At 41.7% G+C, this 14,249-nt stretch overlaps 1 protein-coding gene across 2 annotated transcripts in view; it reads left to right on the forward strand.

The window, feature by feature from the left end:
• The window catches only part of RSPO3 (R-spondin 3), a 93,091-nt gene that overhangs the window by 76,842 nt on the left and 2,000 nt on the right, over window positions 1-14,249 (forward strand). The gene's annotated exons all lie outside the window — the stretch shown is intronic.

Raw genomic sequence — 14,249 nt, forward strand, 5'->3', positions numbered from 1 at the left:
ATATTTGAGAGTAATGGGTCTTTTGTGTATGTAGAAAATGTTTCAGATCTTTGAGTTCAGCTCATGCAAAATGGGAGCAAAACCAAAAGTGTTGCGTTTATACTTTTGTTCAGTGTATATATAACAATACTATCAAAGAAAAATGCCATCCCGAATTTGAAACAGTATTGGTGGCCCTGCCCCGTACCTCGAAGCACGTTTTGCGTATTATCGCTTCGTCAGTAAATTTTATATATTTTTTTATTTACTGGGGTAGTACTTGGAAGGATGATAGGATAATAGTAGGGGTACAAATTACACTGCTAGAGCACTTTTCTTTAAGCTATAAAGTCCCTCTGTCCCTCTTTGCTCCTTAAATATCCCTCTTTTTGACTTGGGGAATATATTTGCTTTAATAAACTTACTAAACTGCTTCAGAAACTATATGTCTTGTTCCTACCTGTATATTAGAACTTATGTTATGTATTTTTTTTCCTTATTTGGTGTAATTTGCACAAGGAAAAAATACTGTCCTAGGAGCTGCACTCGCTGTAAAAAAAATAATAGGCGTTATACCCCCCTTAACGATCCTCCCAGCCTCTGCAATTCTGATGCTACTGGTTTCCTGCTGCACTCCACTTACTGCTACGTTACTGTCTCAACACGACAGAAAATGCTGCCAATTACTGGCTGCAGCCATGACCCATCTCAGCCAATGATTGTATCTTTCACACAATGAGTCAAAAATGTCCCTTTTTGACAATCCAAAAATTGGATGCTTGGCTTGGTGATATGTACATGTGTCTGGTAGCAATTAATTTTTCTTGCGAATAAAAGAATTGGACACTGAAATTTAACATGGCTGAACCTTAATTCCCTGATATCACATGTCAGGGGAAAGTAAGAATAATCCTATACACATTAGATGGCCGGTGTGTAGAATAAGTGTGCAGGCAAAACTGAAACTAAGTTCTGACTGAACATGTGGCCTGAAACCATTACCCAACCTTCCACCCCATTCTTATCAGACGTCTTTTTCTTGAAACCTGATTTTGAGTTCGAGTTGGGATGGTTGGTTTGGCCTGTGCCGTAAAATCAGCTGTTACGTGTTGCCATAATCTTTGTCTTTGGCAAACTTGCTCTGTGTGCAGTGTCGAGTTGGGGTACCTAGGGCCCACCAGTAAAATTTATTTTGGGGGCCCACCGTATGGATACATTCAAATATTACCTGTTCATGCAGCAGCAAGATGCTTCCAGATGACTGAATACGGGGGTCCCTGCCCCAACTTTGAGAAGGTAGGTCCTGGGGAAAAAAGGGTACTGGCTAGCTTTCCTCTATACCTAGAAGTCATCTCAGCTCTGATCGTGTCTATAATAATAAGCTGGGGAGTTTGTGTAATAATTTAGAAAGTTTTTTATATGAACATAGACTGGTTTCGGTGCTGGACTTTGAATATATGTATGTAGTGCAGTAAGTCTACTGTGTTACGTGCAGGGGGTAGGAGACTAGGGGCCCACCTTGCTCAGGGGCTCACCGAGAGATTCACCTGTACCCCTGTGGGCCAGTACAAGCCTGTCTGTGTGTAACATACTTAATGAATAGATTGTGAATGAAAAGGGTATATTCACATGGTGGAAATACATGTTGGAAAAATCCAATGTTTAGTTGCCTATATTTGAGGCTGACCCTTAGATTTCTGCTGAGATTTGCATTCAATGGGGTAATCCGCATGTCGATAAAGGCGGGTTTACACCACACGATATTACAGCCGATTGTCGGGAAGGAAGCGTTCCTTCCTGACAGTCAGCTGCTTGTTCAGTGAAGGAGACCACTGCACTTGCATGCAGTGATCTCCTTCACAGTATGAGAACGAGGGATTGCTATTGCGATTTCTTGTCTTTATACAAAATCATTGTTTCTGGGTGGCAGGTTGCTGTTTAGACAGAATGATCTGCTGCCCAGAAACGATGATTGATTTTAGTGCACGAACTACAGAATCACCCGATGAACGGCAGCACCTTTAGGCGGGCAGATCCAGGCAGTCTAAATCCACCTTCAGACATTGTAGTTCCTAGCGAACCCAACATGAATGAACAGCAATGTAGATTCCCACTGTACATAATGGATGCGGATTTCATGTGGACTTTGGCGCAGTATGCATGAAAAAATCTTCATGAAATTACAGCAAAGTTGGAGTTGCTGTAAGTGTTTCTTCTAGGTGGAATGTGCATTTTCTTCACTGATGGTTATAACCATACATCATGGGCTTCCTGTGCGCATTGTTATAATCTCCATGCTGATTGCTAGTCATCAGTAGTAATACATCATACTATTGGAGAAAGAAAGAACATGTTTCATGTTTTTGGTTTAAACATCACTAATTTTTATTTTTGTGTGCTGCCGCTTTAAACTAAGGACATGACATGCACTTTTTCTTGGCAGGCACTGAGAGATTTGTGTGAGCGATTTTCTAAGTAGTCAGTGGTTCAGACAAAATGGCTTTCTTCCAAGAAATAGGAAGAGCATGCAAACTGTCATATCTATGTCATATCTACTCCTATCTATGTCATTTCTCCGAAAATAAGACAGGGTCTTAAATTATTTTTTTCGCAGAAAAAAGGGTTAGGGCTTATTATTGGGGTAGGGCTTATTTTGGCTCCATGAACAACAATCACACATTTATGCTTGAGCAAAAAATCTAGATTTATTCAAATACAGTATAATCAGGTCATCACATTCTGGAAAAAAAGCATAATTGTCCAAACTCTCCATTTCCTTCAAAAGCATTGGCCCCAACTTCTCATGTCTAGCTATAGCGCTTTCCTGAAATGAGCACCTCTTATCCAAGTAGCCTGCTTGTAGCGCATGGGCAACGCAACTTTCAGTAACCATAGTAACCATAACCCTACAGTAACTTACAATGGGTGGTGTAATGTAGTGACAGTGGGTGGCACAGTACTATGATACCGGTACAGTACTCTGGGAGGCAATGCAGGCAATGCCACACTTCTTTCTGGTACGAAAACTGCCCCTGAGCCCCTAGACAGCAATGTGTACGATACCAGGGAGATCCGGTGCTGAGTGGTGAAGGCGGAGGAGGGAGCAGGACGTGTTCACCACCAATAGGGTAGAGAAGCCGTCCAGCTCGTCCAGTGATTTACCCGTACGGTAGATGGAAGCGCGGCTGCCGGCATAATTTTGCATTTAGCGAAGCCGCCAGCCGCGATGTATGCGTGGGCTAGCGGCTTCACTGAAGGCTAAGTCCTGGCAGCCGGAGCTGCTGTAACTCCTGCCCACCTCCGCCTCCGATCAGCTGAGAGAGCAGAGATTTCCGGCACCGAAGTCCTGCCCACCCGCCCTGGCAGCTCAGGAGCCATTGGTGAGCGCTCCTGAGCTGCTGAATCACCCACACTTCCATAAATATAAAATGTATCTAGGGCTTATTTTTGGAGTAGGGTTTATATTTAAGCCCTACTCCCCAAACCCTGCAAAATAGGGCTAGGTCTTATTTTCGGGGTAGGGCTTAATTTCAGGGAAACACAATGTGGCTTAGGTAGGTGACCCTATGAGGACTAGACAAAGAAATAAGCAGAAACCTATCATTTGGGAATGTCTGATTGTCCAGTTTAATAGAGAGAGATAGAGATATTGTTATGTACCGCCGGGGCAAGGTAAAAAGTGCTGTTTCTCACACTCAGTACTAAGACATTATTAAAAGGAGGTTTCCCTTTTTCCTCCTTTCTGATTTTCCCCTGATGGCAGATGACAGGGGAAAGAATGATCTGGCATTTCACAATGGATTTTAGCAGGTTTGATCTTTTTTTCTCAGGATGTCTAGCAGTGGCTTATTTTCCTTTGCCTATTGAGAACACATGCACACTCACCCAAGACCAGCATGAATGTGTATGGGGAGGAAAGGAGGAATACAGTTGCAAGAAAAAGTATGTGAACCCTTTGGAATGATATTGATTTCTGCACAAATTTGTCATAAAATGTGATCTGATCTTCATCTAGGTCACAACAATAGACAATCACAGTCTGCTTAAACTAATAACACACAAATAATTAAATGTTACCATGTTTTTATTGAACACACCATGTAAACACTCACAGTGCAGGTGGAAAAAGTACGTGTACCCCTAGACTAATTACATCTCCAAGAGCTAATTGGAGTGAGGTGTCAGCCAACTGGAGTCCAATCAATGAGATGAGATTGGAGGTGTTGGTTACAGCTGCTCTGCCCTATAAAAAACACACACCAGTTCTGGGTTTGCTTTTCACAAGAAGCATTGCCTGATGTGAATGATGCCTCGCACAAAAGAGCTCTCAGAAGACCTACGATTAAGAATTGTTGACTTGCATAAAGCTGGAAAGGGTTACAAAAGTATCTCCAAAAGCCTTGCTGTTCATCAGTCCACGGTAAGACAAATTGTCTATAAATGGAGAAAGTATAGCACTGCTGCTACTCTCCCTAGGAGTGGCTGTCCTGTAAAGATGACTGCAAGAGCACAGTGCAGACTGCTCAATGAGGTGAAGAAGAATTCTAGAGTGTCAGCTAAAGACTTGCAAAAGTCTCTGGCATATGCTAACATCCCTGTTAGCGAATCTACAATACGGAAAACACTAAACAAGAATGGATTTCATGGTAGGATACCACAGAGGAAGCCACTGCTGTCCAAAAAAAACATTGCTGCACGTTTACAGTTTGCACAAGAGCACCTGGATGTTCCACAGCAGTATTCTATGGACAGATGAAACCAAAGTTGAGTTGTTTGGAAGAAACACACAACACTATGTGTGGAGAAAAATAGACACAGCACACCAACATCAAAAATTCATTCCAACTGTGAAGTATGGTGGTGGGGGGACCATGGTTTGGGGCTGCTTTGCTGCGTCAGGGCCTGGGCGGATTGCTATCATCGAAGGAAAAATTTATTCCCAAGTTTATCAAGACATTTTGCAGGAAAACTTAAGGCCATCTGTCCACCAGCTGAAGCTCAACAGAAGATGGGTGTTGCAACAGGACAATGACCCAAAGCATTGAAGTAAATCAACAACAGAATGGCTTAAACAGAAGAAAATACGCCTTCTGTAGTGGCCCAGTCAGAGTCCTGACCTAAACCCGATTAAGATGCTGTGGCATGACCTCAAGAAAGCGATTCACACCAGACATCCCAAGAATATTGCTGAACTGAAACAGTTCTGTAAAGAGGAATGGTCAAGAATTACTCCTGACCGATGTGCACGTCTGATCTGCAACTACAGGAAACATTTGGTTTAAGTTATTGCTGCCAAAGGAGGTTCAACCAGTTATTAAATCCAAGGGTTCACATACTTTTTCCACCTGCACTGTGAGTGTTTACATGGTGTGTTCAATGAAAACATGGTAACATTTAATTCTTTGTGTGTTATTAGTTTAAGCAGACTGTGATTGTCTATTGTTGTGAAGATCAGATCACATTTTATGACCAATTTGTGCAGAAATCCATATCATTCCAAAGGGTTCACATACTTTTTCTTGCAACTGTAGCTATTGTCCAAACAAGGATTTAAGTGGCAGCTAAATAAGATGTATGGTCACCTTTATTCTTTCTTAAGAATCTAGATGGGCAATACAGTTTAGCAGGATTAAAAGGTCTAAATGGCCAAAAATATATCAAACAAGGAGGAGACTCCTCTGACGCCAATCTGCTTTAAAACTAGAGCAGAATAATCCATTCCTAACTGTATCCCCATATACATTGATTATATTATTAACAAAACTGTATTATCACAATTGTTACAATATAATACAGTGTTTAGCTTTCTATTTTGCTTGTTTAACTGGTGTAAGGATGCCACCCAGTGGTAGTATGAAAGTATGCAAGTAAAGCTTAAGCATTTTTATTATTTGCTACACTACAATAGTTTTCTAATACCCTACTATGCCCTGGTGGTAACAATTACATATTACAAATTGTTGACTTACAGTTAGATCAGGTACAGAATAAAGATCATAATATGTAGGTTGTTGTGAATTTCTATAACAATCCTATCCTTTCTATAGATAAACACCATATCTGCAATGTTACACAGTAACCCTAGAATTAATGTGTTGCCCCTTCTAACAATAGAGGAACAATAGTTAAATGGAATGTGTCAACAGAAAATGGCCTATTGTTTGTCATGTTTTTTATTTTTTTTGGTGACTTTTTAACATTTTTCCATGGCACTATCTTTATTTAAAAAATGTACATAATCCTGCAGTCTTCACACTGGCCACTACGTCCTAATAAGAATACATCATTTCCTGTTCTGTACAGGTAACTTTTCATTAGCTATCTTGTTATCACCACATGCAGTTAGAGAACGCAGGATGCACTATTTAAAGCTTATTAGCTCCATCCTGTCCTCTGCATACTGTAGCTCACAGAGCATGCCTAGAAAACTCTCCCATATAGGTCAATGGGGTCAGCTCCTGTCCAGTGTGTCTACGGCCCATGTAGCTGTTCTGATAAGACAGAAAGTCTTAGGGGTTGTCTCTTTTCAGCAAATTACATTTATTGTATAGACAAAGTTAATACAAGCCACTTACTAATGTATTGTGATTATCCATATTGCCTCCTTTGCTTGCTTGATTTATGCTCATTTCCAGGAGTTACGACCACCCTACAATCCAGCAGTGGTGGCCGTGCTTGCACACTATAGATAAAAGAGCCAGACTCTCTGGTGGCTTGGGCCGTGGGAGGGCACAAAGACATGCATGTGCAGCAGCCCCGTCCTGGCAACCTCACATCTGCGCTGCAGTGGTGGTTGTAGCCCCTGGAAACAAGGCATATTTCAGGCGCAGATGGTGGGGCAACGGTTAGTTGCACCACTATCTACCAACTTCTCCCTGCTCACGCCACTTCTAAAATTGTGGGGGTGGTGCAGGCAGGAAAGGGGACGGGCTGGCGGGCCCGTCTCATTCATATTTTAGGTGTAGAAAATGGTCTAAATGTAAGACAGCAAGACAGCACTGGATGCACCGAAGTTATGGAGAGGCCGGCACCTCTTCATAACTTCGGTGGATCCTCCGCCAGGTATAGGGCTTTATTAAGACCGTTGTCTAAAACTCCGGTCTTAATAAATGTGCCCCATAATAGGTAATTGTCTGATGACACATTCTCTTTAAATGGTAAATATATTTTGATGTCATGCATTTCTCTATGTAATTCTGATTAGGGAATAAAATATAAAATTTGGTTAAAGGTGTCAAATTCAAGTTTGTAGTACCTAGTTTTGCAGATCTAATAAGGTGATACTCATGTTACTTTTATAGAAGTACATGATGTATACTAAAATACCAAGCAAGGAGGAGCCTTATAGTAGAGGGGACAGTGAGCGAAGTAGAATAAAACAGATCATAAAATATTTAGTGCTTTTCTTTACATTTTTATTCTTACAGCAACCCGTCCCTTAGGAGCTCAAAAATGATATGTAAGTCACGTACTGCAGAGGATGATAACCTGCTATTGATTTTCATCATCTCTAGCTGTTTGGCTTCTTCACATCCATTAGGGAAGAGCTGTGATTTCTGACTACAGACTAACAACATTGCCTAATGTAAGATAGTCTAAGACACGCCCCTGTCTCATGATTGGTTCAGGCAACAGCAGAACAGGAGGTGTGTCTCAGATTACCTCAGACTCACTATAGGTACTGTAGTCACAGCTCTACACTAATGGCAATAAGTTGAAAAGCAGCCAAGCAGCAAGATCTGAAGCAGATAATCATCCTCTGTAGGTACTGACTTAAATATTATTTTTGAGCTCCTGCCTGAAAGGTCTAAATAAAAAGCATTTGTATACTACTAAGTAATAAACCTGTGTTGTCACCTTCCTAACCATTAGATTCAGGCACAGTTACTACAGGCACCGAAACGATCATTGTTGATATTATTACCTGAGTTTCTAGCCATTGTATGAATAATCAAAGATGACAAAGGGAAGATTTACTTAATGTGGTGTTTCATAAACTAAAATACATTGGAGTGGGATTAGGTGCATGCCCCATATTAATTCGTTTCACAACAGATTATGGTTAAGGGTGGGGTCACATCAGCGCTCTGGATTCCGTTATTGCTTTCTGTTATAACATGGCTATAACGTAAAGTAAGAAAGGATACATAAGACGGAAGTTAAAACGGAAGCCTTTAAAAGGCTTTCTGTTTTGCTTTCCGACATAATAGAAGTCTATGGGGATCATAACGGATCCGTCCCGTTTCAGTTATGCATAACGGAAAAAAAGTCCTGTCAACAGGACTTTGTTTTCCATCTTGCATAATGGGAACCAGACGGATCTGTTATGATCCCCATAGACTTCTATTATGACAGATCAAAACGGAATGCCTCTTAAATGTTTCTGTTTTAACTTCCGTCTTATGGATTCCGTTACTTTCCGTTATTACCATGTTATAATGGAAAGCCATAACGGAATCCAGAGCGCTGATGTGACCCCACCCTTAGCGATACACTGAATTGGTCAAACATATGATACATATGACAAAGTACGCGAAAGTAGAATCAAGCAAAAACTAACTTCAAGAGTTGCCCTCACGATAAATTCCCAACAGTGATAATGCTCCCCAAAAGTACTCCCATTAGTACAAGAACCCTCCTTTATTAATAATGCCCTCAGAGTCCCCAGTAGAAATAAGCCTTCTAGTGTTCCCCCAGTGGTAATAAAGCTCTCTACAGACCCCTCAGTAGTAATAAGGCCCCCTATAGTGCTCTTAGTACAAATAAGGCGGATCTATAAGTCCCTCCTATAGAGCCCCCAGTAGTTATAAGAACGCCTAATGTCCCCTGGATTTAAAATGGCCCCACAGTGCCCCCAGTATTTATATCACCCCCTACTGTTATAATGCTCCCCCCTGCAGTGCCCCCTGTAGTTATATTCCTCCCTTTAGTGTCCTCACAAATTATAATTCCTCAGTCCGTCCACCATACAGTCCCATGTAAATAACACTATTTCCCTCCCTCCGTCATAGAGTCCCCTGTAAGTAACATCACACCATGTCTCCAGCCCCCTCCAATATACAGTCCCATGTAAATAACATCACTTCCCTCTATTCAGTCCCTCCAATATAGTCTCATGTAAATAACATCAACCCGTCCCCAGCCACCTTCAACATACAGTCCCATGTAAATAATATCACCCCCTCCCCAGCCACCTTCAATATGCAGTACCATGTAAACATCACTACCTCCCACAGCCGCCATCAACATACAGTCCCATGTAAATAACATCACTCCCTCCCCCAACCACCATCAATATACAGCCCCATATAATTAACATCACTCCCTCCTACAGCCACCTTCAAGATACAGTCCCATGTAAAAAAAACATCAACTCCTACCACAGCCGCCTTGAACATACAGTGCCATGTAAATACCATCACCCCTTCCCACAGCCACCTCCAACATGCAGCCTCATGTAAATAACATCACTTCCTCCCACAGCCACCAATAACATGCAGCCTCATGTAAATAACATCACCCCTTCACACAGCCGCCTTCAACATACAGCCTCATGTAAATAACATCACCCCCTCCCACAGCCACCATCAACATACAGTCCCATGTGAATAACATCACTCCCTCTCACAGCCACCTCCAACATACAGCCTCATGTAAATAACATCACCCCTTTCCACAGCCGCCTTCAACATACAGTCCCATGTAAATAACATCACCCACTCCCACAGCCACCATCAACATACAGTCCCATGTGAATAACATCACTCCCTCTCACAGCCACCTCCAACATACAGCCTCATGTAAATAACATCACCCCCTCCCACAGCCACCATCAACATACAGTCCCATGTGAATAACATCACTCCCTCTCACAGCCACCTCCAACATACAGCCTCATGTAAATAACATCACCCCTTTCCACAGCCGCCTTCAACATACAGTCCCATGTAAATAACATCACCCACTCCCACAGCCACTATCAACATACAGTCCCATGTAAATAACATCACTCCCTCCCACAGCCACCACCAACATTCAGCCTCATGCAAATAACATCACCCTTGAACATTTAGTCCCATGATAAAATCCCTCCCTTCAGCCCTAACATACAGTCCCAGTTAAATAACCACAACTCCCAGCATTGCTCTGCCTTTCCCTCCACTTACCTCTTGTCATGTAGCAGACCTCACCACAGCTTCTTCTCCAGGACTTCTCCTCCTCACTGCTGAAGGCTGTCCTCTCCTGCACTGGTCACATGATGGTGATATCATCGCAGGTCCTTCTCAACCCCTGCTTTCTGCACTGATCACATGACCTGTGATGTCATCACAGGTCCTTCAGATCTTGCAGTGCATTAGATTCAATTGTATTGCCATCCTGAGGATGGCAATGCAGTTGTATCTAGCAGGCAGGACATTCGGGGCCTGGGACAAAACATCATGGGCCCAGGCCCCGAATGTTTTAGCCTAGCAACGCCCCTGATGCAGTCTGAAGTTTGTTGGAATACTGAATGGAAGTTGCTAATGCAATATACTTTAGTGATATAATGCTGCTTTTTATGTGCTAATGCTACTCTCTGCATTATAAAATAGGAGGTCCACTAACTTTAGATCCCTATTACAAACACATGATATACTCTCTGCATTGTATTGTACAATTATATTGAGGTGGTCCAATGTTTGTGGACACTTAAACGGGTTGTCCCACGAAAAATATTCGACAGTTTTCAAACCAGCACCTGGATCTGAATACTTTTGTAATTGCATTTAATAAAAAATGTTGTATAGCCACTGAGTTATTCAATAAAATGTATCTGTATAGCACCACTTAATTTTTTATTTCTTTGACCTGCTCACTGAGATGGCCACACATGCTCAGTTTAATCTTTTAACTGCTTCCTGAGCTGTGATAGGGAGACCATGGACACGCCCCCTGAGCTGCAGCAGAAAATAAACTCCCCTTGAGCTGTCAGCTTGATATAAATCTATTAGAGCAATGAATGGGGAGATCTCTGGATCCATGTGAGGTGCAGGGCTGGTTCTAGCTTTGTTAGAAAGAGGTTGTCATGGACTATATGACGTTCAATTTTCATTTTTTACATTATTCATGGGATAACCCCTTTAATTGTGGCATGCACACATTATATGTTGTTCAACATTCTTTGTACTGATGCATTAAAGCTTTCATTGATCATGTTTTACCTATATACAGTACACTGTCAGTCCTGAAAATGGTTTTGGCACAGCTCCCCCATTGATCGCAGATGGTGTTTCACAGCATCAGCTCATTATTTAAAGTTATTTTAAATGAGAGCATAAAGGGGGACATTTATAAAGACCAGCATTTCTACAGCCCATATATCTACCACCGGCATCAGATGCCACAATTATTAAAGGGGTTGTGCAGTAAAATAACATTGATGACCTTAGGATAGGATCCAACTCCCAGCACCCCCACAATCAGCTGTTTGAAGAAGCTACGAGCACTCGTGCGAGCACTACATCGTCTTCAAAGTTTACCTACACCCTGTCTAGCTTGTAGTGGTGGTGCAGTGTAATTACAACTTCCTCTGCCGTTCAAGTGAATGGGACGAACAGCTATGGGTAAACACTGAAGAGCTTGCACAAGCACCACGGTTTCTTTAAACAGTTGATCAGCTGGAGTGTAAGGAGTCGGACTCAACACTGATCTGATATTGATGACCTAGCCTGAGGATATGTCATCAATATCATGACACTGCACAACCCCACAACCGTCTCTTAATAATTTTGGTGCATCTGTGCAGGTCCATGTACCAAAACTGAGACCTATACCAACAGGGGAGCTAGTGTATATTTCAGGTATGATCTACACTAGTTTCCTGGTGTAAATTACCTTAGAATTGTTCTTAGTCAGCAATACTTGGTCCTGCACTGCCCGCTCCCTGCCCTGCTCTGCCCACTTTTTGGAAAAGTGGCAATCGGGGCAAAGAAATTTGGTGTTTGCTGATTTTTGTGACTTTTTTTACCCCAGTTATCTGGCATACAGGTGTTGATAAATGTCTCCATAATGTAGTTTCCAGAGACTTGCTAAATTCTTTACTGAAGTCAAAATGAAGGCCAAGTTGCTCTGAATGCAGACCTGATCTATTTTCTCATACCTGTGCTCTCAGTAGTAGGTGGTTCCAGTCGGTCTTAACTAGGATACGTCAACGTGGGACATCATTTGTGACACCACAGATTTTGTGGGACAGTTGAGGCAGAATCTGCCCAAGTTGTATGTGCATTTGCTACAGATTTCACTGCATTGCAAAGGGGGCAAACTGCGGTGTAAATCTGCAGCCTAAATTAACATCCTGAAGATTTAGCTAGTGCTACATGGTGACGTGGCAAAGCGGCAGTAGGAGGCCAGATTATCATTATCCTCTGTGTCAAGTCAAACACTGTTATATTGTATCATATTGTCTAACACCTAAATGCAGATGTATGATACCACAAAAACCAACTGTTGAACGCTAGTACATTTGTGTGGTTCGTCAGCCCATAAATAGAACTGCTTACTGTGTCAGATAATGTCCATATATAAATAATAAGAGATTAATATAAGATTTTACCCTTATTGGTTACTATTGGCAATAAGGCTATAGTTTTCATACATAGGACACATTATACGATTGGGAAGCAGCAGTCAATCAGTGCTGCCGTTTCTTTATGCTGAAGATCATGGGCGTCCCAGCGGCTGAACCCCATAGATAATAAAATTATAGTCTATCCTAGCAATATGCCAATATGCCATGACTTTAGGAGACGGAAATACCCCTTTAGGGCATATTTTTCACCTATGATGCTATATTTATACAAGTATGCTTGGTAAATTAGGTGGAAATACTATTTTAAGGGGTTTTCCCCAATAATAATACCTATCCACTATCCAGTGGGAGATCCTATTGTTGGTACCCCCAGCAGACTTGGAAACGGAGTTACTGGAGAACCCTATGAGAATGGAGTTGAAGTCCCACAAGTGGAAGAAGCGATGGTCACGCTTGCATGCCGTTTTCATAGGGCACTCCAGGACCTCTGATTTCATAGTTGCTTTTGGGCCCCTGAAGTCAGACTTCCTATGATTTGACACTTTTATTAATGGGAGAGCTCCTTTAATGGCTTGATGGAGTATACAAGCCGAAATAAATATTCTACTTTTACATACAAATAAGGAGTCTGTGCCTAGTGCACACACTCTTCTATGCCTTATTATTCAGATAACCTACTTTCTGCAGTAGTGACTGAGTAGGAATACATGTAGTTTTCACATGTTGCAATATTTTCAGCCTTGGGTAAGAGCTCTTAACAGCTGTAAGATGTTAGGTTAGCGCTAGTGGGGGATAATGTCAAACACTCAATATCTGGACAAGTTCCATATAGAAAATAAAAAACATATCATCAAGCTTTTAATATGTTATGCTTGCTTGAGCAATGCAGTCTAAGACCTTGTACACTTAGCTCATGGACTCCACTGGTCTGCTTTTAGTCACAATCCTTTAGAATAGATCATTAGGTGTAAATATTATTTTCATAGCAATGCAGACTTTGACTAACTTTCAATAAAAACAGAATATTTTCTTGAAATGTAATTTATTCAAATATTCCACAGTTTTGCTGTTTAAATTTGACACTGTTGCACTAAGCTAATACATGCACTTAAAGGGGTTGGGCATTAGTTTTTTAGAAAGTGCCAGAGAGTATGGGGCTGCTCTGATCCCTGCTTAGTCTGGAGCATTCACGTGCCATACATCATTCACTTTGACTGCTGCAGCCAATCACTGACCTCAGTGTTAATGCATGTATGGATGGCACGTGACTGATGAATGATGATAGGCATGTGACCCTGTAGGCAGTGCAAGGCCCAAAGTGGCAAGACATTTCAAAGGAGAGTGCGGCCTTTTTCTTGGACAACCCCTTTAATGCCAGCTAAAAAACTATTCTATCAGTAGTTGACACTCCTTATACCTGATCTATTACTGACACCATAAAGATGAGGGATGAGCACAGGCGGTTTTCTAACAGGTTACAATAGGACCCTTTCTGGTGTTGGTTAACACCACAGCACTATTAATCGGCTAGGACAAAAGGACTTGGTGCTAGTTTGATCTCCATATTTCCTTGCACTTTGGGTTAATTCCTCACACCCTTACTTGTTAATATGTAAGACACCCTTGGAAAACACAAGCTCTTCTATTCTGTCTTTGTGGCATCTATAACAATTTATATAAGAATGTCTCCCTATTTTCATTG

The sequence above is a fragment of the Bufo bufo genome, chromosome 4 (assembly GCF_905171765.1).
Source record: "Bufo bufo chromosome 4, aBufBuf1.1, whole genome shotgun sequence".
Classification (NCBI taxonomy): Eukaryota; Metazoa; Chordata; class Amphibia; order Anura; family Bufonidae; genus Bufo; species Bufo bufo.